This window comes from Vigna umbellata, chromosome 9 (assembly GCF_029865625.1).
Source record: "Vigna umbellata cultivar VRB3 chromosome 9, Vumbellata_1.0, whole genome shotgun sequence".
NCBI lineage: Eukaryota > Viridiplantae > Streptophyta > Magnoliopsida > Fabales > Fabaceae > Vigna > Vigna umbellata.
This window is the reverse complement of record NC_142173.1, coordinates 3,870,924-3,882,748: the sequence shown is the minus strand read 5'-3', so window position 1 is coordinate 3,882,748 and position 11,825 is coordinate 3,870,924. Positions and strand designations below refer to the sequence as shown.

Genomic DNA, 11,825 nt, shown 5'->3' with positions numbered 1-11,825 from the left:
TTTTAGAAAAGTATTTACCTTCATCATATAGGTAACATTCATTTTAATAGTATAAAATTATTAAAATAAAATATTACACATAGAATAGAACATAAGTATAACATTTCAAAATATAATATTAAACTATATAATAACCATCACATAAATAATAAAAATTTTAATAGTATAAAATTATTAAAATAAAATATTACACATAGAATAGAACATAAATATAACATTTCAAAATATAATATTAAACTATATAATAACCATCACATAAATAATAAAAACAAAAATAGTCGACAAGACATGAATGTGAAGTTAATTATAGTCATCTAATATAACTATAAATTAAAACTTTATTTACAAGATAACTAGACAAAATTATATACAAAACTACTAACTAAAGCTACTATACATCAACAACTCCTCCATCTAACACCTGCTCCAGAGGAATCTCATCACCATCTGTTCACACCCACCAGATGATCATAGTCAAAAAAGATTCAAAGAAACATACAAGCAATTATAGAAAAAAGGGTAAGCTAGCATACAAACAATTAATAATAGATAAGAACATTTGAACATTTTACACAAGATACACATATCACAACAAAACAACCAAACACTTTATGCATGACAATACTTTGATTGGACTGTTCGGACTTAGAATAGATGTCGAGCTATGGTAGGTTGTGCCCTTGTGGTGGCTTTTAGTGCTTTGAAAAGTCATTGTCAATGGGCTTCACCCTACCACACTCGCAAGGTTAGTCTGTTCCATGCCTTGGATCATACTGGAAGCACCCAAGACTAAGACCTCCTGCTACTCTCACCACACGTGTCAAACCTCTCTATTTGAGAATGTATAACCATTAGAGTCTCAAGATAACCCTTAATATTGAGCTCCCTGCATTCAGAGTAATGATACTTGAAACTACACCAAGAAGTTTCACCTTGGAACTCAATTCATAACTTTGAATCCACTTGATAATTTATACACATTTCCTTTCACTCTTATATACTATAGCAATACATGAAACTACTGATCATACATTAAAGAACTAGAAACACCTTTACAAGTCATCAGAAATCACACAATAACATAAATTTTCTTCATAGTAGCTTAACAGCTTGATATCCACACTAGGCAAGGAAAAATGGCTTGGAAACTCTCATTAACATCTCCGAAAGGGTCCAAAACTTCCTAAAAGGGCCTAAAGAACGTCCAAAACAACTTAAAGAACGTCCAAAACTAATATCCGGAACCCTTAATTTGAGATTTCCAAAACCTGAAAAACCCAAAATTGGTCCAGTGGTGCTCAAGGGGCGCCCAAGGGGCGCTCAGGCGAGTTGTTCTCGAAAAAAGGACGTCGAAAGGGCACTCAAGAGCGCCTAGGCGTGACCTTTTTAGAAAAAGGGCGCCTAGGGGGTGCTTGCACTACAAGAAAGTGATTAATTACCGAAGGTGTATTTTCGAAGGCCTTTAGGCCTTCGGTAAAATTGATTTACCGAAGGCTTTTGACCGTCGGTATTGGTGCAGTGATTACCGAAGGACTTTAACCTTCGGTACTGGTGTAGTGATTTTACCGAAGGAATATAGCCGTCGGTACAAGGTTCGACTTTATGAAATTAGAATTTGGGTATCCCATTCTCCCAAATTTTGTCTTCGTTACAACTTCTCCACCCAAACAGCAAGCAACAGTCGACCTTTAATCCTCTCAGAAGGCAAGATCGAGTCTGTTGCCGCGGTCCTCCTGCACTCCCTCGCCTACCTCCCGCGCGCCGCCCAGCGCCGCCTCCGTTCCTACCACCTCATCCTCTGCCTCGGCTCTGGCGACCACGTCGTCGACTCCGACGACCACGCTGTCGACTCCGCCCTTTCCGCTGACCTCGGCCTTCGCCTCGTCCACGTCGACACCTCGCGCGCCGAGGAGATCGCAGACACCGTCATGGCACTCTTCCTCGGCCTCCTCCGCCGCACGCACCTCGTCTCTCGCCGCACGGACCTCGTCTCCCGCCACGCACTCTCCGCCTCCAACTGGCTCGGCTCCGTCCAGCCTCTCTGCCGTGGGATGCGCCGCTGTCGCGGCCTTGTTCTCAGCATCGTCGGAATCTCTGGCTTGGCTAGGTCTTTGTCCACTTGCAGCTTTAGATCGGGCAATTCATTCTCCACATGCCTCTACTTAGGTAATTATTTCTGTTTTCTTCTATTATTTAGTGATAAATTTCTTTGTTTTGTGCAGCCGAAGCAGATTCATGAGATTAAAGACTTCCTCCTCACTGCGAGGAGGAAGGATGCACGCTCTGTGAAAATCAAGAGGAGCAAAGATGTGGTAAAGTTCAAGGTTCGGTGCTCCAAGTACCTGTACACCCTCTGTGTGTTTGACTCTGAGAAGGTTGATAAGTTGAAGCAATCACTTCCTCCAGGTTCGTTACTCAACTATTTTTGTTGATATTTTTTATGGTTCTATAGTGCTGCATGTTAGTATGTGTATATGGAAACTTTAGGTAGGAGAAGTAGGTAAAAGGTATATTTCTGTTTTGGCTTTAATTGGAGTGGTTCTTCAAGTGGGAAAACTACGGTATAAAATTGTATTATGGCCAAGAAAATGAAACAAGTTGCATTGCAAATCGCCACTGGGTCTTGTTTTTTTTTCTTAATTTTGGATGAAGTGCTTTGTTTAAGTGTTGATTTTACATGTATATGGGTCTTTGGGTACTATCTTGAAGATAAAATCTGCTTTTGCCGTAGATCATATGAAAGGTTTTCTATTTTATTTATTTCTATTTTTCCTATTTTATTTCCTCTTTAATTTACTTGTAACCCAAACAGAGCCACAGAGTGAGCAGATTGTTGATGCATCTCTTCTCTCGTGTACAGGGTGGAGGTTATAGTCGCCAAAAGGTTGTTGTACCAGCCCCTAGATAAGTTTGTTTTTGTTATGCATCTGGATAAGTTTGTTTTTGTTAGGATAGTTTTTGTTATGCATCTGGATAAGTTTGTTTTTGTTCCTTTAATTTCCACTTTGCTGTACTTTCCAGTATTAGGCTTAGGAGTAGTTCTTGATTTATATTATTGATTTATATTGTAGGTATCTTTTCTTCGTGAATAGTTGAGTTTTTTTCTTTCGTGAAAACATATGTAAATTAGGATTTGTTGTTTTAGGATCTGCACCATAATTGGTTACTAGATAGCAGAAAATTCGCCCTTCGGAAATTACCGAAGGCTTTTGGCCCTCGGTAAATGTTAGCGACAAGGGATTTACCGAGGGCTCTTTGGCCGTCGATAAGCCTTCGATAATTACCTTTTACCGATGGTTTTGGGCTGTTTCCGAGGGCTTCTGGCCTTCGGTAATGCCCTTCTTTTTTGTAGTGTTGAGGGTCGCCCAAAGCTACACCAGGTTCTAAAACTCTCCTATTTTGAATATAGTGACCCTTTACACAAGTTTAAATGATTCTTAGACACTCCTAGGCCTTGAGAAACATCTAAAAACAGACCTCTAACTTGAATTGGCCACTCCAAACCCAGATTACTACCTATTTTGTTCCCTAATAGATTTCAATCCACTAATACCTCTAACAAGTCTTAAAATACTTCATAACAGTCCCATGATAGTAGTTTCCTCACATTAACCGCTATTCTCAAACTTACCCATCAAAACCTCTCTTTTTAGACTTAAAAACTCAAACAAAAGACTCTTCCTCAATCCAAACATTTTGCGTCTCATTTCAAACCATCATAGATATTCATCACACATAATCAAGACAACAACAACATTCTAAGCACTTCATACCAAGCATTTGAACATCATATAATCCTTTATCACCATAAAAAGACAAATATTATTAACATCAACTTAGAGATTTTCACTCAAATCAGTTTATCATTCAAATAGACAATGATTTCCACTACAAACATAATCTAACAAGGTCTAGCTTCCCTTACCTTATACTGATCAATAGAGTTCTAAAACGTCATCCCCTTGCTTAGAGTTCAAGGAACTCTAGAAATGCCTACAAAACGTCAAATTAAAACCATAATAAGTCCTTAAGACCTCAGATTACAATAGAATTAGGAAGATAAACACTAAGATGCATGCGATGAAGAATCGCTTCACGTGGTTCCAAATTAGGAACGAAAGCGTAAAAGGATTCGAAACTTACTTGCTTTATTATGAAAATTGATCGAATAGATGTGGAGATTACTCCACCGATCTCCTAAGAGCTTCCTGTTCGTCAAACAGATGATCGAGGAGCTATAATCTTTTAGAGAGAAGGTAAAGAACTCTAGAAAAGTGATTTATAGAGAGATGGTACGTTCTAAAATAATGAAACTCGTTTAACAAAACTATTTGTAATAAAACCATTTATTATTAAAATAGTTGAGTCTCACTATTTTTAGGCTACCATAATTTCTAAAATACCATTTTCTAGAGTTTGACAATATATAATTTTATTACCGTATAAAAACGAGTTAGTTAAGATTTGGAGAAATTTAATTTTCCTTTACCAATATACACTACATACAAATCACACTAAGTTAAAAACTTATGTAGAAGTCGGTGTTGGAATCAAAATTTAAATTACAACTCTTCTTCTTACAACTTAACTCTTCTATACATATATACTCTCAATATTTATTGTTTACATAACATACTTTTTATTGGTTATTTATTGTCTATTGTTCTTTTCTTCAAACTTTTAAAATTAAGAAGATAAAAATATCTTTGATATAATTATAAGTGTGCACCCTTATTACTTTCAGTTCCATAATCATATATACAATTTAAACTTAAACGCTTATACACACAAAACTCAACAAACTCATAATCTTCAGGTCCTTCTAAAGAGAAATTGTTCTGATATCAAAATATAACACTCCATATTAGTAAAATCACCTACTAATTTAAAGTATTTCAAAATGTGGTATTAACCAAAACAACTATGAAGTATATGAAGATACACAAAGACACACACACACACAAACATATAGACACACACACAGAGACATACAAACACACACAGACACAGACACATACACAAACACACACAGACACAGACACATACACAAACACACACATATAACTCAAGGAACTCTATCAAGATTACAACCCAACTACAAAGTAATTACAATATAACATGCAACAAAGATTAGACATGTGCTATTGACACTAAAATACAATAATTAGCTTCCCTTACTTACTAGAAGTTCAAACCACTCTATCGAACCTATAAATACACCAATAGCTCAAGGAACTATATCAAGATATGTCATTAGAACCACTAATTAATAGGGAGTCTTATAGAAGATTCAAATGACACATGCGAAAAAAATGTACACACATGCATGGAAGAACACTAAAACTAGAGAAAATAGCATAAACTAACTTACTCTTTTGAAAAAACTACTCGGATAGACTTGAAGATTTTGCCTTAGTGATCACTTAGGCCCCTGATCTTCAAACAGATGAACTATAGGTTAGAGGTTAGAAATATAAGAGAGAATGTAGAGGATGCTTATAGAAGGAGTTTTAGAGAGATAATGTTCTTCTATATAATAAAACTCGTTAATAATACTCTATTTTTTAAGTTCCCATAGTTGTCGGGGACCCATGTATAATACTATACCATTTTTGTGATTTTAAACTTATTTAGTCTACATTCTTTTATTCATACTTTACTATTTTTCTTGTAATTAGATACACAAATTATTTGGGATAACTTGTGGCTCTAGTCTTTGTTGTTCTCTAGAGTATGTAGAGTAACATCCGTACAAGGAGGACTATGTCATCAAAACCATTTACCACTCCTTTCAGACCTTGATATTGAGAAAACAAGTAAAAGAAATAATAGTGACATGAGGATACACGAGCTCTAGCACAACAAGTTACCATTGACTCTCTTTATTCTTCTACTACTCCCATCACTACTCAATATTTTGATATTTCTTCTAAATATGAGATGGCTAGAGCATGATAACCTCCTAGGAGAACCATAGGGTACTCAATCCCTTACACAACCTCAAGAAATTTCTCAAGTATTATGAGACCCACTATGAGTGAGAATCTTGCAAAAATGAAGTTTGCTCTCTTACAACTCATCAATTCTCTAGCATGCACAATAAAGACCCACACACTCACCTTGTCACTTTCTATGAGTTATATGGCTTAGCGGGAATAACAAGGGAGAATAAAGAAGCTTTATATATTGTTTCCATTTTCTCTAACTAGGAAGGTTAAGACTTGACTTCAATCTCATCCTAACCAAAGCTTGACTAGTTTGGAGTATGTAGAATAAAATATCCTAGCTCATTTATGCCTTCCATCCAAGAGTATTGAGGTCAATGTTGCTATTGCTACTTTTGTTCAAGGAGTTGAGGAACCATTATGGAAAGCTTGGAAAAGGTTCAAAGCTTTATTGAGAAAGTGCCCTAGTCACATTATAATTTAGAAATGTAAGTGCAAACCTTCTCCAACAGGTTGCAACCACATAATAAGTTGATACTAGATGCATCTTTTGGTGTTTAATTTAAGTCTTTTGAAGAAGCCTTCATGTCATTGAAAACATGACTTCCACTGACTTGTGAAGCCAACATAGGAGGACACTAGCACAAAAGAGAAGAGTCCTAGAGCTTACTTCTCATATTATGATTACTCAAAATCAACTCCTCTCTTAATAAATGGAACTCCTAAACCAACACATGACCAAGTTGTTTCAGTAGTTGCAAGCCATGAAAGTTAAGGCTCAAGCACCTTAATAATTAATGAAATGTGATTTTTATTAAGATGACCACCCTAAAGAGGCAAATTATATAAGGCCACCAAAATTTCTTCAACATCCTTTTCCTTAATCCTTCCCATTAAGGGTGGAGAGGAAATAATGCCAACCAAGGGGGAAAACAAGAGCAAGGAGCCTCTAATAGTATAAATCCACCTCAACGTGTATGAGCACACTACGAAGCTAGAAGAAACTCTTCAACTGTGGATGAAATAATCCCTTCAAAATCAAAAGAACATTGATGCCTCTATTAAGAATTTGGAGCTGTAAGTGGAGCAGTTGACTAAGTAATTGCCAAACCAACAGGATGGATCATTTTCTACAAATAGCCAAGTTAATCCAAAAGATGACTGCAAAGTTGTTGTCATAAGAAGTGGTAAAGAAGTTAGGTTGGGCACCAAAGGAAATTATGAGAGGGAAGAAAATAAAAATGAAATTTGGATGATCAAGACAAAAAAGAGTTTGATGAGTAAACTACTAGAGGATGAATAAAATAAAAATAAAGCGAATAAAAGTAAAAAAAAAAAAAGACAAAGAGAAAAGGAAAAAAGTGATGACAAGGCCACTGATGAAACACCTCCTTTATCCTAATCAACCTTTAAAGAAAGACAAAAAAGGGGCAATTCACAAGGTTTCAAGACATTTTCAAGAGGCTACAAACTAATATACCTTTTTCATAGGCCTTAGAGCAAATGCCAACATATGCTAAGTTTATGAAGTAGTTGCTATAAAAGAAGAAGAGGTTTATTAAGGAATAAACTATAAAATTGGAGGTAGGTTGTAGTGCCATAATTAAAAAAATCCTTACCTCTTAAATCAAATGATCCAAGAATTTTCACTATCCCAGTTACTATAGGTACACTACCTATGGGAAAGGCTTTGTTGGATGTGGGCACTAGCATCTATCTAATGCCGCTAACTATGATGAAGAGGATAGGTGACTTGAAGGTTAGACCTACTAGTAAAGGTGTGATCGAAGACGTTCTAGTAAAGATGGATAAATTCATGTTTCTTGAGGACTTTGTTGTTATGAATATTGAGGAAGACATGGAGGTTCCCTTGATACTTGGTAGACTGTCCATGAAAATAGCTAAGGAATACATGACCAAATTGTTTCAGTAGTTGCAAACCATGAAAGTTAAGGCTCATGCACCTCAATAATTAATGAAATGTGATTTTTATGAAGATGACCATCCTAATGGACATTATCAAGATCTTAGGGGTTCTCAAGGTGAAGAGGCAAATTATAAGGGGAATTAAGGCTGCCAAAATTTCTTCAACATCTTTTTCCTTAATCTTTCCAATCAAGGGTGTAAATAATGCCAACCAAGGGGGAAAACAAGAGCAAGGAGCCTCTAATAGTAGAAATCCATCTCAACAATACCCATCGATGTATGAGCTCACTACGAAGCTAGAAGAAACTCTTCAACTATGGATGAAATAATCCCTTCAAAATCAAAAGAACATTGATGCTTCTATTAAGAATTTGGAGGTGTAAGTGGGGTAGCTGACTAAGCAATTACGAAACCAACAGGATGAAACTTTACTTTATTTTAATCATTCTCCTTAAGGAAACTGTAATATTTAGTCCTTCGAAAGCAACAATGTTAAATTTTATCTGAGGTGGCTAACGGTGTGTCAGTTTTCATGACACGTTTTCTACTTTTGTTCAAATCAGCAAACTACTAGGGTTTCTTCTCGTCCCTTCCACATATGCCAACATAACAAACTTCTGACTCTGGGTCACACATTCACAACCACCATGGACCGCCGGCCGCGACGCTTGAAACCGCCAGGAGCCTTGTCGGTGACGACGCACCCCTTCACTTTGCTTCGTGCGAAGCACTCCTACATCGGCGTCCGCAACATCTTTTCCTCCGCTAGTCACGCAAGCGCCACTGCACCTATATTTAAGTTAGGCTATCGTCGGTGTGATTGTCTCCGACAATGGTTGTTGTTGTCGGGGAAGCCACCAAAGAGTTCCCCTTCCTTTTCTTCCAAGTGTTAGGGTTTCTTCCTTCATTTTTCAATCTCTGCAACGCTCATCAGAAACGATAGAGGCTCCGTTATGGTCCACTCCAACCAGGTTCACCGCGGGTGGCGTATGGAGTTGTCGGGTGTGTCGCCAATGTCAGCGTCTCCTTCTCTAATCTGCACCTGTCGACACAGCTTCAACCCCAAAATCACGTTGTGGCACGTCGCATCACCGCCATGGCTCGATCTTTGTTGAGTTCTCTCCACCACCATTGTGTTGCCACCATTGGTGCCCCTAGTCGCCACCCATGGCCATCACCGAGCTTGCAAAATGGAGTGGGTGTTGGCGCCATGATTTCCCTTCTTCTCTTAACTATGTTCTTAGCAGAAAGGGATTTGGAATTAGATCGGGGGAATTTGTTTAATTTGTTTGGGTGCAGGTCGAAGAGCCATTGGTGTTGTGATGTTGAGGGAAGATGAAGATGATTATGGTGAAATGGTTCTTTCTCTGTTTTTTTTTTGTTTTTCAGGTAATGAACAGGATGGTGGGGAAAGATGACGAGTTATGATGGAGCAAGACTATTTTACGCAATAAATGGTGAAGGAGAATGTCAGTTTGGAGAATGGTGGTTCTGGTCAGGATAAAGGGGAGAATGTCCCCGAGATGAATCATGCGTGTACCCTCTGTAGCATTTTTTTGATATATTTCCCTCTTCCATCAGCCATATACCTGCTCCATATCAAAGAAGCCAAAGTCAAAGGGTCAACCCCTATTATGAGTTTCCATTCATGATTTGCAGATGTCCAATATCTAAAACGTGACATGAAATGAGACACATTGTTAGCCACCTTAGACAAAATTTAACGTCAATGCTTTTGGAAGACTAAATATTATAATTTCATTAAGAAAAAAGATCAAAATGAAACAAATTTGAAAGAATAACTAAACTAAAAAACGCTGGATAGTTGAAAGATTAAAAACATAACCCTTTATTTATAAGTAAACAAATTTTTTATTATTAAAAATTAGTTTAAGTTTTCACATTTTAAAAATACACTCTAGCTCTAATGTAAAATATGTTTACATCGTGATTTAATCCCAGCAATTGACCAGTTAGAATTTTATAGTAATAATTACTTAAAATATATATTACATGTTGATTGTGTAAGCAAATTAAAATGTAGAACCAACATTTTGACATGATTTTTTAAAAAAACATTAAAATATAATTTACTTTGTAGACACACCTTTGTAAATTTTTATTTATATAATTTAAAAAATATTTATTTATTTTATAAAAATTGATTTATTTATGCATGTTGATCACTGAAGTAGATATGTTCGTATAAATTTAGTTTTTGATTAATAAAGTATATTTTGAACGTATTTATAGTTTTAAACTTTTATAAAAAAATTCACGGATAAAATATTTTAATTATATTATTAAATTTTAAATTTTTATTTATTTTTCATATTGTGTATTTTATATCAATCTCATACTATTTCTTAAAACATTTTTATTCAAATTTAAAATAAAATAAAAATATTTTTTATTTAGAAAATTATGTAAATAAGTAAAAATAGAGTAAAAATACACAGTGAATAACAAAATAAAAGTTTAGAAATAAAAAAAATTTACCATCTATCAATAAGAATGTGAAGTATACTTCTAATATTGTAAAAAAAATATTTTAAACAATATAATAGTCAAAATGAATGATATAGAAAACATTTAAATAATAATAACAAATGTAATATATATTATCATTACCATATCTATTTAGTTAAAATGTAAGATAAGAAATTTGTTCCTTGTCCATGCAAAATAAAATATAATAAAACCATGGCTATGAGTAAATAAAGCCAGCAAAAGAGGTAAACATAACTGTTTCGGTAGATATTTTTGGGACCGAGAGACTAACCTGCTGACGTATGTGGGCCGCTCGCTCGCTTCCAAACTCCTATTGTTGGCCGATCGGTGTTGGCGCAAACCGATCGGTCTCCTTCTTGACGAGGGTGGATGTACCTGCAAAAGATACTCCGACGCTTAAGTTAGGCGTGTGATTTGAAGAGCCTCGGCTCTTGGTTGAATATTTAGTGAATGATTATCACTATTGAGTATTTGAGAGTAGCCTAGAGTGAATAATGCGTAAGTGCAACGTACCTGACTTTCGGCCCTGGCTTTGTATTTACAATTTACCTCATGGATCCTAAACTGATATAAGCCCAATAAAATATAAACAGAATAAGATATAAACAGATTATCTGAAAATCCGGTTGGTTGTTTATAACCACTCGGTCAATATTTCATATGATACAATAACTATTTCAATAAAAAATAAAATAAGATGTAAAATATTTAAAAATTAACATTTAAAACAAGTTATAGAGTTTTTTAAAATCAACACCAAACCAAAGTCAAATAATAGGGTAAAAAGTTAATTTTAGCTATTAAAAGGTTAACAAATAACTACAATGATGTGTCAAATGAGAGAAAGTTCAAAACTAAACCAAGTTATCATGCAACACTTGTAACTCTTCTTAACTGTATTTAAGTAAGAGAAAACAAAACTTTTATTTTTAAATATAGCAGCTAGAAGGATGAATTTTAAATTTTAATAAAATATTTATTTTTTATTATTTGTATTTAATTTGTGGGTTTTGCTTGCTATATAAGTTGAAAAAGAGGGGGAGGGAGGCTCGTTGTTCACCCGCCGCCTGAACAAAAACGAGAAGTGTGCCTGCAGAGAGGGAAAGAAAAAGGGTTCAACCAATTCATACATCACGCATTCCTTCCCATCAAACCCACTCTAAAACTCAAACCTTCTCTTTCTCTTTCCTCTCTCTCTCATTCCTTCTCAACACTTCTTCATTCCATTTCCCGATTCAGATTCCAACCCTTCAAGCTTTCCCACCAATACCCCTTTTTCTTCTTCTTTTTCCTTATACCAAAGGATAAAAATAACCCTTTTCGCTATCACCCTCATTGTCACCTAAGGTTTTCTCACACACCCATCATCTCTTTTTCTGTAAAGTTTCCGTCTTTGTCAGTTTTTTCCTCGTGTTTGTTTGGTTCTGCATGCGGGTGATGTCT

General features: G+C 35.6%; 1 pseudogene; it reads left to right on the top strand.

Annotated features, from left to right (window-relative positions):
* The first annotated feature begins 664 nt into the window (after positions 1 to 664).
* Positions 665 to 3,048, top strand: LOC148192341 (C-terminal binding protein AN pseudogene; annotated as a pseudogene).
* The last annotated feature ends 8,777 nt before the right edge of the window (positions 3,049 to 11,825 follow it).